Source organism: Dermacentor andersoni, chromosome 6 (assembly GCF_023375885.2).
Source record: "Dermacentor andersoni chromosome 6, qqDerAnde1_hic_scaffold, whole genome shotgun sequence".
Lineage (NCBI taxonomy): Eukaryota > Metazoa > Arthropoda > Arachnida > Ixodida > Ixodidae > Dermacentor > Dermacentor andersoni.
The window spans coordinates 88932113-88944758 of record NC_092819.1 but is presented as its reverse complement, the minus strand read 5'-3'; the positions used below and the strand labels follow the sequence as shown (position 1 = coordinate 88944758).

Here is a 12646-nt window from a genome sequence, read left to right as displayed (position 1 = left end):
GACAGGCTGTGTATAGGCTGCTTGTGAGTCAGTATAAACATAATAGGTGCAAGGAGCCGGATCCTGTCTTTCTACTATGCGAGTGATGGCAAGGCGTGTGGCTATGAGTTCAAAATTAGTGACAGCAAGTTCCCCGGGAAGCCGTTGGACTGCAGTGGTATCTGGCTGGGAATCATGACTAGCTACGCCGGCACGATTTGGAGACTCAGCGGCGTCTGTGTAAAGTTGAATCGCCCTATCTTGCGCTAGCTCACATAACATCTTCGCGTGGCGTTTTGTGGCAGCTTTACGACTTTGTGGATTAGCGGAACTCATGTTTTTTGGTAGTGACATACCATCTACAAGATTGATAATTCCCACGGTGGGGCAGGAGATGAGAGCGGCTCTAGATTATCGACATTGTAGCCTAATGTCCGCAGGATCTGACGGCCAGCGGCCATTGTGGACAGACGGGCAACGCTGGGCGTGCAATCGCTGCTCAGCCAGATCCTGCAGGGCATTGATTCTGCTACATGCGTGTAGGTCGGCAATAGGGTAGTACTGTGGTAGGCCGGTAACCAGGCGCATCACCTTGCGGTTGATGCGCTCAAGCTGAGGGCATTGGGTCGCGTTAAGTTGCATGTAAGGATATGCGTATAGTATTTTTGATGCGACGAGAGCTAGGGCTATTTGACGGAGTCCCACTTCTGTATTTCCCCACCCACGCGTAGAGACGCGGCGCATAACGTGTAAGGCCTGATGGCAACTGAGAACTGTGCCATGAAGCCAGCTTTTGGCTCCTCCATCCTCGTCAATCAGCATGCCGAGTATGCTGATTGTTTGTTTCCGGCGAATGACAGAGTCCCCTAAACGAAGGAAGATAAGGTTGCGTTAGGCCTCGGCTCGCAGCCGCGGTACAATAATGAGAGCCACGTACCCGGTTTGCTGCGCCGAGGTTTGCACGCCACACTACTTAATGTAGTCGTGGACGGCGTTGAGGCCTGCCTACAGGGCCAGTTCTTTCTCACAAGGGGATCCTGAGTTGGCCCACAATGTTATATCGTCCGAATACACGGCATAATTAAGACCGAGTATCGATGTCAGCATTGGTGGGAGGACTGACATGGCAATGTTAAAAAGAGCGGGAGATATGACAGCACCTAGAGGGACTCTGACTTTATTATGTTGCCATTCACCGAGCGTATCCCCAACAATCACCGGGAATGTTCTGCCCCAAAGAAATGCTTTCACGAAACGGTACAGGTTCCCACCTATCCCAACTGCCTGAAGTCGGTGAAGTATGGTAGTGTGGGGCACGGAATCAAACGCCTTTTTGACGTCGACTCCAACCCCTACCCGGAGCTGTGCGCCGGTAGGGTATGCGAGAAGGTCCTTATGAAGCCTTCTGAGAATATCTTGCGCGCAGAGCCCTCGGCGAAATCTTACTTGCATAGGGGACATGATGTTATGTTTGTCTAAGTACCACTCGAGTCTACGAAAAGCCATGCGTTTCATTCCCTTGCAAGCGTTTGACGTTAAGAAAATTCGCCTCAGGTCTTGTAATGACCGACTTGACCTGCCGGATTTTGGAATCGGTATCACCACTGATTTCTTCCAGGCAGGGGGAAGATTACCGTTGATCCAATATTCGTTGATCACTTTCAACAGGGCCAGTTTATACGATTTGGGAAGGCTCAAAAGCGTTAAATAACGTACTCCATCCGGTCCCTATTGGTGCTTTTGTGGTTGGAGTCATACAGTGCTGCCTCTAGTTCATCAAACGTGAAGGGGACGTCGTATTCGTGGGATTTCTCTGATGAGGGGTCTGCAGGTAAGGCACCCACATTTTCAGGTTGGGGAAGAAAGACCTTCCCTGCTTGGACAGCTAGCTCAGTCGGGGAGACGTTCAGTCTCAGAGCTATGCTTTGGGAGGGTGAATTTGGTCGCTTGCGTCCGAGGATAGCGCCAAATATGCGCCAGGCCTTCAATAAGTTACCTGTGCCATTAAGCGAGTGGCACATCAGCTGCCAATCTCTTAGAGCGAGTTACATAGTATATATATACCGCTCAATCTCCTGAGCAATGCGAGAAAGCGCGCGCCTACGACGAGCGGTGCGACCAGATCGACGATATATATATGATTTGCGAGCACGAAGCCTACGGTTCCACAGGCTCAAAAGATGAGAGTCCGGCTTCGGGGCATCGAATTTAACTGAAAGCTTTGTTGTAGCTGTCTTCTTAGCACCGTTAATTTTACTGATGATCTGATCTAAATAGGTGGGAACGTGATCCTCACCGAGCGCTTGCCGTAAATCATCCCATGAGACGCGCTCCTCTTCGCGATTGCGTTGTTGAAGTTCCCGAAATTGCCGCCCTCGAGGGGTCCATGACGCCACCACTGTGTAATGGCCGCTGCCAATGACATCTTAAGCCCGCGTCCATACAATTTCTTAGGGATGAGAAACTAGTGCCATGTCTGGAGAAGTATCTTGCTGGCCTCCATGTTGGCCAACGCGAGTGGGTAACGTTAGTTTGTTGGGATGGTTAGTTTGGCTTTGGCAATGTGCTGCGAAAGGTGTCTTCCACGAGCACCTGACCGGTGGTACCCCCAGCATGTGTCCATGGCGCTGAAATCGCCCCCAACTATAACGCGATCCTGTGGATATATCCTTATGTAATGTGCTACAAAAGATATATCCACTCGATATGTCGTAGTGCCGCACTACCTAGCATAACCGAAAACACCAATGCTTGTTAGTCGCAGTTTAGAGTGAGGCGCACTCTCGCTACCTCCTGTGTCTGCGTGCACCACGCGGAAGTATCAAGCTCTGTGTGGGCCGCGCGTGAGAGGACAACGCATGCTTTGCCCATTGGCTACTGCAGGCGCCCTTCGCGAACCTGGCCCAGGACGTCGGAGTTCAATAAAAGGGGTGCAATAAGGTTTGTACCCTATTATATTAGGACTATTAGTGCTAGTCTGCTGAAGTAAGATAGCTATCGGAAGCGCGGGTGTGATGGACAGTCTCCTCTGAAGTTCTGCTCGTTTACGCCAGATTCACCGGTAGTTCCATTGTAAGAACCAAACAGTAGAATCCGCAGCAAAAATGTCATGAGGTTTCTCACTAGTACCCGCCATTGTTAAACTGGGAGGTCCGCGAAATTGAAGCTGATGAGTGCCTACGTCCGATCTCTTGCCTTGGAGAAATCTGCGGCGTACGCAAGGGTGGAAGCATGCGCTTGATAACCTCGGTGGCAACTACTTCGACTATTTGCCTAAGCTGGTCATTGTCTAAGCGTACGGTGCGTGAGCAGTCAGTATCAGGATGAATTTCTGCACCTTGTCGTGTATTGCAGAGGGCTTCAGCATAGGCCCTACGTACGCGTGCGTACTTGGGTACCATCACCTGTTGTTCAAGGGCGTTGTTTGTGAAGATGAAGGAGTGGCATTCGTTTGACGAAAGCTCTCAGGTTCGGAGGGATGTTTGCGAAGGTCTGGCCCGTTAGGTTTACGCCTACTATCTGTTGTCTTCGACAGCGGCTGGTTATGTATCGCAGGGAAGCCCTTGGGAGCAAACACATATTGCCCCGAGGATGATGGCTATGTACTCCCCCTCAAAAGCGTTGCAGAAACTGCAGCGCTGCCCTTTCTAGTAACGTGCGAGTCCAGAGGGGATAGAACTGCAGAGAAGAGAGGGGGAGAAAGGGAAGTTCCCATACAAGTGGGGCGGGTTGGAGTAGAGGATAAGCAAAAAGTGACGTGAGAAGGCAAGGAACGACAACGCTTGCGGAGAAACTGGATAAACTTAAGTTCAAGGTACGCTGCCGTACGTTTCTGTTATTTCTGAAAAATACAACACCATGCAACTATTACGGCATGCTACACCATACAAATACAAATTACGCAGGGCGTGCAGAAGCAGAGCCGCAATAATTGAAGTGCACCCTAGGGTCCAGGCGACACTAAGGAAGCAGTCGCATGTCAAATCAGCACTTCTGTGCCCGCCGCGGTAGATTTGCGGCTATGGCATCGCTGGAAGTCGCAGATTCGATCCCGATTGCGGCAGCCGCATTTCAACGGGTGTGAAAGAGAAAACGCAGGTGCACTTAGATTTTGGGACACGTTAACGAACACCTGAAGATAGACCGATGTTTCTGTCTCGTCCCTGTATTTTTGAATTGCGCTAAAGGCTTTGCCATTATGAGTAAAACGTACCAACTGGCCGAAGAATCAGCCTTGTTAATTCGGAGTCCGCCATTACGGCGTGTTTCATAATACAATTCTAGTTTTGACACGTACAGCCCCACCACACAATTCAAGCTTATCACGATGCGATGTGCCATGTGAGGCAATGATAATGCTCAAACCTCTCACAGGTTATGAAATGTGGCGCACAACAACGTCTCAAGGAAACACCTATCCCTGTGTGTCCTGTGTACTACGCAAACAGCATTGGTGCACGCAAGGTGACGTTTAACATCAACTCACCACTCTCAAGTTGCACTATACATTAAAGAAATTAAGCTTTCGCCGTCAACATCGCCGCTAATCATCGTGAATCAAAGCAACCCGCACAGAAAGCTTCACTAACATCGATTCCCACAGTGCGTGAGATCTGCATAATTTTCTTTCTTGCGAAGCTGTAATGCGGGAGCTGTATCATCAGAAGCTGAGCGGTCGTCTTATACCGACCGTTATAAGACGAAGTGACCCCATCTAGAGTCTGGCTGTTGATCTGCCACCATGAAGGAATCACGCCACCGGCTACAGTTTACTGCACAGGAAAAGTTTCTCGTCGAGCAGCACGACGGCATTGTTGTGTGTATACATTCTGTTTGGTACCTATTGGTTGTGTTGCTAAAAAAGTGTTAAACTAAGGTGACTCAATGGAGGAATTGTGCGACGGCGTATCGCTGGCTTTGCCGAACTCTATAACTGCGAATGCTGTCGTTTTCTAGGGCGCCCGCTCTGCTATGCTAATTTCCGCAAAGTAGAGTCCTGGGGTTGCTTAGCATTAAGACAATAAATGAGTGAACTGCGGATTGCTAGAAAACCCCGTTTTGTTTATCGCAACCTTATGCAATGCCGTATTCCGCATGCACGTTCATATTACTCAGTAGTTTATTCAGGTGTGCGCTCTCCTACTTGGAAGAAATTAATCCTCCATTTAGCGCAATGTTGCAACATGGACGGCGTAACTAGTTAATTTTCCAACTACACTATAGTGAAATTGGAAAATTAATCCGGCGGCCCACCGCAAGACGTAGGAAATGACGTAGCGGCGATAGCTGCGACACCCGTCGAGGGAAGTTATTTCAATTTCGGTTTCGTTTTCAAGGCATAAAAACAAATATTGTTTTAAACTACGCGTGTATATTACTTTCCAAGGTATTTATTTTACGCTACCTCTAAGCCATTTTCTGTGTTTACGGGTAGTTTCACTGGAAACTTATTCGCAGAAACATTGGCTGATATCAAATCAAATGGAATGGCAAATGTGGGCTGGTTACTGCGTGTAAGTGAATTCATTTTCTCGATTATTATTTTTTTTTGCTTGGACGTTCATTTGTAAAGAGACGTGGCCCTTCCTAATTGTATAAGATGCAGAGGTACTTGCGAGTCTGTCTTTTCTTTTATGCACAGAGAAAGAGAGAGAGAGAGAAAAAAAAAAGCTTTAATTGGCATGTTCAAGAAGTTCACAATGCTCATATTTCTGAACTGGTGTGCTCATGTAAATTTTAAATAGCTTGGACGAACGGCAGATATAGAACTTGCATAATAGTACTTGCATAATAGCTTTCTAAACCTATAGGCGATACCACGAAATTTCACATGTGCAGAATTACACGAAAACCTTAAGTTTCCGAGTACGAAAAGTCTTTCTTTTCGTGGTGTCGTGAGTGTGCAACCGAAGCGAATCCAGTTCTCTTTTTCTTTTTTTTTAAGAGCGGGTGAGCGAGTGGGGCCGATGACCGCTCAAACGAAAGAACAAATATAACAACGACTCCCCTTTGGTGGACAGCACCGTGAGTTGTTATAATCTGATGTCGGCCTTTGTCTTACTGCAGTTGCTTATACAATAGCAGTTTGACGGGTGATGAGGAAGATATATTCACAATCGAGGTATTTTGTGCATGCGGTAGACAAGTCATTTTCAACCCAACTACTCTCGCCCTCAAACTACCGCTAGCAGAGCAATTTAGTATTGTTCCCATTCAATAGCTGCGCCTATACCATCGCCGAACCCCTCTGCTGTGGTAAAGGCTATTGAATGACAGCAACAATTTCTTGGCAAAGTGTGGGAACTGTGATGACATTTCGTCTGGGTGTTGTTGGCTTTAAGCATTCTCTTGTCTCCCCTTAGTACCATACTATCTCTCCTCTGCGCTGTTGCATGTGAGTACAAAAGTAAGCGCTGCACCTTCTGCACTACTTTTGCGGAGAGGGAGGGGGGGGCTAACGCGCAGTTAGTCTTCCAGAGGGCATTGCGTCGATGGCCAGAGTGTTTCAGTGGGCATTGTGACGGCCAAAGAGGTCCAAAGAGTATTGTAGCGATGCCCACGAAGTTCTCGCTAAAAGGACTCGCGCACGCCTTCCCCGCGCCCCTCTCATGTTCATTACGCACGCTCTCAAACCACCCACCGACGCGGCTGGCAAGGCAGTGACAGCAGCAGCAGCAGAATTGGAAAGGGTGAGAGAGGAGGCATAGAAAGCTTAGCTTTAAAATCTGGCAGAACGCCCCTGTGCACACTGTAACCTGCAATCCAGAGCTCTGGTGTTTTGACAAAATTCAGTTTCATTCTACAAAGTATTTCTTTCCCGTATTCAGCATGTGCACCTTTACTACCCGTCTCGTGAGGGGAGACGGGCGAGTCTCGCGCAGGTCTGCATATGCCAAGACATCGCGAACGTAGTTGGCAGGTGGGCAATAGCGCGCACACTTGAATAATGCCTCGCCACTGTTCCGTGAACAAAGATGGGTCTGCAAATGCCCCGCCAATTTCTGGAATATCGTTATATCTACAATGATTGGCTTAATGTCCTATTCATGCATGCAATAATACTGTCTCCAATTTGGGAAGGGAAATGTTTGAGTAAATAGCGCTGTTAGTCAGTGTTGTAAATACTGTATGCATCGGAAGTTGTACGTTGGTTCTCTATACTTTCTCATATTATTCTCCCTTTCTTTTTGAGCACTCCGTTCTGGCAGCTGTTTGTAAGCCAGTAGAACTTTCCTTTACTATTCAACTACAAACTTCATAGTTTCTTTTTGTATAGCCAGCTTCGTAAATTGACGCAGACGCGAAGCCATGAGCGTTTTGCACGGCTCTTTCTGCAGATGCTGCTTGAGCAAAGCATTGTGGTGGGTGAGAAGGCCCAAGTTTGCCAACGAACCTACCTTGTTTCTAAACTCGAGAGAAGCAGAACGAATTGGGGTTATTGATTCGGCGAAAAAAGGTCAGTTGGGTCAAAGCTTCCCGAATCGGCGTATCTTTTCCCGCGTATGGTTCGTCGCGCCCTTTTCTGCTGTTTTGTCGTGCTTGAAAGAAACCTAGACGACCGGACTGCTTTGGAGCAATTGTGGCGCGTCCAGCTGCATGCTGTCACGTGGCCTATTCATTTTGCTGGATTCCTGGCGTCCCAAAGGAAGAGCTGCACTAGTTCTGCCTTGCTGAAAACATTTTGAACATTTTTCTTTTGGTTAAACATTCAATACTAGAAAAAGTAGGTGCGCGCTTTTGGATTCCGCGGAATTTGTGCGTGACGACATTTGAGAACTGTGTGCCACCTAGAACACTATGACATAATAGAGTGTACTGCTTCAGCAACAGGTTTTTCGCAGGACATATTTAATATGCCTCATCAAAACAGACAGTGAATAGGAGGGGGACTCTCTTCAGGAGTTTTGTCGGCATTGAAAGCCCGACATGTCTCGGGGGGAAGGGGTTGGGGTAGGGGAGGGCCCACTTCTGGATCCGCCACTGGTTTGTAGTGTCGTGGGACACGCTGTCTCTTCGTGCAACTGTATGTTTCTGAATGTAATAAAAATAAACAAAAACACCCTTGGACCCACCCCCAATATTCTTAGTCAGTGCAACCTTTCGGTGGGTAAAAGGGTGTTATGGCATCTAGAACTGCCCTATGCTTCGCAAAAAGTCATGAAGATGGGATGTTTCTTGAATGAAAACACCCTTCAAGGGTGTTATGATTCGCAATTCTCACTATGAAGGGTGTAAATTATTTTACTGTGTAGCATGCAGTACTGTGTTACCAGTGCTTTTCCTGACTAGCTCGTACGACCACGCAGAGCGAGATGTCAGTGGAATCTGATGACATTTACGTGTGGCTCAGGAAGCTGACTGGAGATTTCCGACGATCACGCCTCCCCACACCCCTTAGCCTCAAAGACAAATCACAAAAACCTTCGGAAGAAAACGTTAAAAGGCTGCGGCTGAAAATAGCCATGTGCTTTTTTCACAGTATATACGGGGCAGCTTCGGTACGACGCGAGCGCTCCGTGCGCTCGCATTCAATCCTGTTAGATATGCAACGCCCTGTCACTGTAGTGCCCGGATTCACTAGGCGTCTTAATGAATGGCGCTTAATCATATTGCCATCTGGCACGCAGGGCAACATGCATGGGCATTTTAATGCGTAAGCATTCTAGGGCTGTATACGAATACCTGAAAAATCTGTCCGTCGGTCTGTAACGCTTGACACGATGGGCTCCATAGGTAGGCATGGGAGAAAATACCTTATGACTACGTATGAATGGTGAAATTCTTGGAAGTTGAGCGATATGCAACAAGGTAAACATAACAAGCATTTAATCTCAACAGTTACGATCGATGCACCGACCTTCATCAGGGTTTACAAGAATATTTGTTAATTCGATTACGCAGTAATTTCTGCAGTAGCTTCAGTAATTCTGTGCTAAGAGTGAAGAACAAAATGGTTTTCGAGCGCAAAGCCAGCATAAGCGCCTTGGAAGAGCCCGTCGGTCTCGTGTCGTATATTGGTGAATCCTTTTCTGCTCACGCTAGCGGCGAATACAACACGCCGCTGGTTTTATACGTAGGGGAGCGATGCAAGCTATACACATGAGCCGCAGCCTCACGGCCCCCCGATGCATTTCGTGAAGACAATAAGCTTCGCCTTAGTAATACTTGTTGGGGGGCTAGTTGGTGCATGTTTCCAGAAGAGGGTTGTAGCGCCGAAAAACACAACACACAGCAAGCGAGACGGGACAGGCGCAACTTCCAACTGTTTATTCACCGCGTATGCGAATGAATATATTATATTATATTATATTATACTATATTATATTCATTCGCATACGCGGTGAATAAACAGTTGGAAGTTGCGCCTGTCCCGACTCGCTTGCTGTGTGTTGTGTTTTTTGGGGAAAACACAACACACAGCAAGGGAGACGTCTTCTGGAACTGTCTTCAAGGACAGCAAGGACCGTCTTCTGGAAGCTTCACCTTCTACATTTTTGCGCTTACAATTGTTGCTTTTGGAGCCCACGAGTGCGTAAGTGGTCTCCCATTGACCTTGGATGACCCCACGCATGCAGCGAAACGAGTGATGAAGGTTCGCTAGAGTGGCTTTGAATGGCTTTGAAATGGCAAGCACACGGCGCAACGCCGAGTCGCACAAGCGAGAAAGAATCGAACAAGCTCGACGGCCCAGGTGGCGCGCTGGGTTGGAGAGTAGTTTCCTCCTCCCAGTGGAGAAAGCCTATATAAATGCGGACATTAGAGTCCAGGGGGCAAACGACACGCGCAGGTGCCCGTCGGGAGAGAATCACAATGGCTGTACCCCGCGAGACCCACAGGAGCCCACTGCCGAGCCTGCCAGACAGGAGACATATGCGACTTGTTCTCCGTGAGTAATACTCAGTCTTATAACTGCGTTATATACGATTTGATGTTACGTTGGAAAGTGCCGTTGCCGATCGTTAACCTATTTTGCGTATGCCATGTCTCTTTATTTTTAGCGGATTGGGGCAGGTTGTGTCAGTTTCCCAGGTTATGTAAAACATTGTTCTCGAAGAAAAGCGACAGTATTGAGTCAAGATTCATACCTATGAAGAGAACCAGAACTTTCGTAATCAGTATTGATCGTAACGTGACTGCTTAATTACTTTTTATTAGTTACTGTTCAAGTTACCATAGCTTTTCAAAAACATTGCCACTGCTGAATTGAAGTTTTCTAATGCTTAAATCACATCCGCTAAACCGGAATGATACGCGAACAAGAAAAGACTGATCAGAACACCAGTTACGCGTGACTTGCATCGGAATGCGTCGTGCAATCTCTACGTCTAGCCGGTTTCTATGGATGGTGTTGTCCCATATACGTAAGTTTTGCAGTATAGGCCACTGTTACAATCACAGGTGAACCTTGAAACGCAACGGTACACTCCAGCCATTTTTGACTAGGTCATGTTTGAGTACCCGTTCACAGAATGTAGTACTATCTGGCCAGAGTCATCCAGACCTCTGATAAAATAAAATACTGGCCACAATACTCAGTGCTGTGACAGTAGGTCACACGGCTTGATAGCAAACGTTGCACTGTGCGTCGCGCAGCGCGATTGGAAAACGCGTTCGGCGGTCTCCCCACAAAGGCTTACAGCCGCCGGTGCTCAGCTCGGTCGCAGAGATGCACTTTGATGAACTGGGCTCGGAATTACTGGGGTTGCACTGTAAAATATGAGGTATCGTATTAAGCGTGCACGTGACACACTTTGGAGCACGGTGTTCAACTCTGTGTACTGTATGTATGTGTTCGAAAACAGGCGACAAGGAAGATCAGCAAGGCTGTAATTCCAGTAACTTACGACGTAGCGGCTTTCTTCCTGTCGCTTGTCAGGCGCCCTCACTGCAGTGAACAAGTAAGGGTGCTCATGTCATCATCCCATTCAATCAGTTACTCGCATCTGGCACAGTACTGCTAGAATTGAGCCAGAGAAAATACCTCCTGCCACATTTATCAGCTCGTAGTCTATGTAGTTACATTCGAGACATCGTTTTTTTCTTTTGGTTCTCGCAGCCGACTTGGAGGAGATGGTAGCCGCCAACCCAAGCAAGGTTCAAGAGTGCGGCAGTTACGTGGACTGGCTTTTCAACCTAGCCAAAGTGACGGGCCTCGTCGAACCGCACGCGTCCACTCCCTTGGCCGACAGCAACAGCGTGTCGGTGTTACCGCGCACTTCCACATCACCCTCGCCGGAGATCTCACTGCAGGCGTCCCACGCCTCAGCCAGAGCAGCTGCTTCGCTCACACCGGCGTCGGTGATAAACGCTCCCACTGAGCCTTTGTGAAGCTGCGCACACTTCGAATCCAGAACGTCGTCGTCGCTACTGGACGCTCCGCAGCCGTGCCCGTCGTTTTTTTACCATGGTGTGCGAAGAGTTGCATTGTGCCGCAAGGTCCCGACTGCCTTATAATAAAAAGGCTAATAAAATGCACAAAACGATAAAAATCTGTGAGTGGTATCTTCTTTTTTCTTTAAACTCAGAATAACAATAGTTAGTGGGGTTTTTTTAGACTATATACAGTGCACTTATCATCTGGCTATCATCTGGCACTTATCTGGTTCGTCCATCTTTGCGAAGTTGCTTTGTGCCCCGATAAACAGTTGAGGAGTTATTACTACCTCAATTTGGCAAGTTATGGCTACACTTGGTCACACATTACCGAAGAATATGCAAAACTATTCAAGCTGAAACTGCAGACCTTCTCTGCGATTAATCGAACAGCAAGGCCTTCTCAGCCATTCTAAGAAGAGAAAATTGTCTTACGTTAATTAAGGAATCTACAAGAGACCAGGAAATTTACCTAATTTTTCTGCTGGCAAGGCCCATGAAGACTGACATTCCTTTTCATGACACGCTTATTCACAACGAATGCTGCACATTAGTATGGTTACACAGCGTCTTGTAATTGCTAGCACTCGCTAGTTTTACAAAGCAGTGCTTGAAACAAAGTTTTCTAATAGAAATAAATCTCACAGGCGTTTGTTGCTTGTAGCCCCATCTGTGCAAAAAAGAAGAGACAAGCTGTTTAACGTCAGTTCCAGCATTTGTCTAATGTGGCGCCACTAAACATAAACAAAGCAGACAAAACGCGGGTGGATTCTTTCCCTAGATTTGAGTGTTTGGCTCAGTGTAGCCGTTGCGCCTCCCCCACATTCCTTCAAGCACACGTGTCGGCAAAGACGCCATCAATGTGGTTCAATGAGAGCTCACTGATTTGTGTCTGTTGGGAGGAAAAAAGTGAAAAGGTGCCGTGCACGTACTTCATGAGTGTATAACAGCTAGCCAGCAGTTCAGGCTATTGTGCCATTGTGCCAAGGAGAATTGCAGATACAGTAAGATTCCAAAAATTTCGTGGCTGCTAACTTTTGTTCAATGGTGACTGTGGAAGCGTTCTCCAAGTGCACACGGAACTTGCCCTCGCCTGTTACTATTTGCCAGGCGCGTACGGCGATATCTTCAAACTTGCTTTCCCGACGTGGTGAGGTGCGACGTGCTTGGCGGAGTACTGTGTTTGCCCTATTCTATGCGACGCCGTTTGAACGATAGGGTTAGCAAATTATGAGCGAGCCTTTTTCCCCAAATGCGGTGAAAAGTACGATGGCTCCGTGACCTGTAAAAATCC

At 47.6% G+C, this 12646-nt stretch overlaps 1 long non-coding RNA gene across 1 annotated transcript; it reads left to right on the top strand.

Annotated features, from left to right (window-relative positions):
• The first annotated feature begins 9505 nt into the window (after positions 1–9505).
• On the top strand, positions 9506–11468 carry LOC126522543 (uncharacterized). Its single transcript, XR_011894951.1, has 2 exons — positions 9506–9865; positions 11036–11468. It is a non-coding gene; the product is annotated as an uncharacterized lncRNA (long non-coding RNA).
• The last annotated feature ends 1178 nt before the right edge of the window (positions 11469–12646 follow it).